The 1,960-nt window shown below is 52.5% G+C and overlaps 1 pseudogene; it reads right to left on the reverse strand.

Annotated features, from left to right (window-relative positions):
* Positions 1-394: 394 nt before the first annotated feature.
* LOC142434994 (dual specificity protein phosphatase 22 pseudogene) lies at positions 395-922 on the reverse strand (annotated as a pseudogene).
* Positions 923-1,960: the final 1,038 nt, after the last annotated feature.

Below are 1,960 nucleotides of genomic sequence, written 5' to 3' on the forward strand. Positions count from 1 at the left end.
GACAAAATAATAATTTATAAATTATCAAGGGCTCATGAGGGAGTGGGGAGCGGGGAGGGAGAGGAAAAAAGAGGACTTGATGCAAAGGGCTTAAGTGGAGAGAAAATGCTTTGAAAATGATGAAGGCAAAGAATGTACAGATGTGCTTTATACAATTGATGTATGTATATGTATGGATTGTGATGAGAGTTGCATGCGCCCCTAATAAAATGTAAAAAAAAAAAAAAGAGTTCTCAACGACTGGCATCGTGATGCCATGCACACAATATAAAATGGAAAGATAAGCAGTTTACCAGTCACCACTTTGTCCTTGACGTTCACTCTGGGCTCTTGTTAGCAGTGTGAGCAGAAACACTGTCGCTCCCCCAGATCTCAGCAGCAGCCATGCGGTGTATTACACTCTACCGAGGACGTTCACCTAGTTCAGAATTCCAGGAGCGGCCAGAATGGTTTCGGCTTCTGCGGCATCCTGCCCAGGGCTCTCTCTCTCCACACTCCTCCTTCAGCCGAGACTGGTGGCCTTCACGCTTCTCAACCCCCTGGAGCTGTTTTGGGAAGCCCGGGTTGGGGTTGGCACAAGACCGACCTGCTCACACGGTGTGCAGGGCATCTTCCCGGCCAAAGTCAGTGACGGTCCTGATGGACACGCCACCAAGGTCCGGCTCCTGGAGACACCGGCCAGGCAGCGTGTGAGACAGCCCTCCCTGCCAGCCGGCCCCTGGATGAGCTTCATGCTTTCTTTGGAACGTCAGGTTTGAGATGGTGAACCGGCTGCTGGGATGCAAGGGACATTCCCCCTCCTGCATACGTCTGGCTCTGTCATGGACCGAGAGAATATGTGTCACCTTATTTTACTCAAGCGCTCTGCGTCTCTGGCCTCTTTGACGCCGCCAGGGTACAGGCCAGCGAGGATCTAGTGCATGCCATACCCGGTGCGCGCACATGCGCAGAGGCGCGGGTAGCTGCCTATGTTGCCGGGGCAGCCGGCAGACTTCTTCCTTTTAATGCTTATTTTTACCTTCCTCTTTCCTTCTTTTGGTTATTATTCCCGCCCCCCTTTTTCCCTCAAACTAACGGCCTTACATTATTTAGTGTTAAACTCTCGATGCAGAAGCATGAAGTCCACAGAAGAAACCAGCGATTTGCCAATACAAGTTCAAAGGATCAGCTCGTGGCAACATCCTAAACTCGCCGTGACGGACCTCTACTGAGCCGGGGGGACGCGGCCGTGCACGCCATCCCTGGGGGGCAGAGGGGGGCTGCCGACAGACCCCGCTTGGTTCTTCTCCAATGTCTTCTCCTGGGGCTGTACCGGATCTTATTCCCAGTTCTCATTCCCATCCATTGTTCTGTTCCTTGGCCAGGAATCTCTTGATCTTGAACATCTAATGTGACGGCTCGGTGCTCAGCGAGTCCTGGAGTCCAGGGGAGCCCGGCAGGTAGGCCGCAGTTCAGAGTGACCCTCAACCTCCCTCTGCCCCAGAGTCAACGAGGGCTTAGGGCCCGAGCTCCGCGTGGTGAAGACGGTGGGGGGGGTGGGGGGGATGTTAAATTCTCATTGCACTTGTCTGCTTGCTTGAGAAGGTGTTTACTGTAATATTATTTTATTTTATCATTGTTCTTTCCCTCCCCCTCCCCTTTTCCATCCTGTCCCACATGACCAGAGACAGCAACTACGTCCACATGGCCCAGACTCGCTGGTACCTCCTACAGCCACACCTACTGGATGAGAGCTACTGCCCACTTCTGTACCATCGAGTCACGAATAGAAGAAAGCACCCGCCAGGCTTGCCCTGAACTATGTGATGTGGACACCAAACGGAGCTGGGTGCTCACGTTCTCTGTTACACCAGGAAGCTGAACTTCCTCCTTCAGGACCATCAGTTCTTGGCTGCTGCTCCCCCTGGAAATGTTTGGACATGGACCAATTTTTTTTTTTTTTGGTGCAGAGACTCTGTGT

The sequence above is a fragment of the Tenrec ecaudatus genome, chromosome 1 (assembly GCF_050624435.1).
Source record: "Tenrec ecaudatus isolate mTenEca1 chromosome 1, mTenEca1.hap1, whole genome shotgun sequence".
Lineage (NCBI taxonomy): Eukaryota > Metazoa > Chordata > Mammalia > Afrosoricida > Tenrecidae > Tenrec > Tenrec ecaudatus.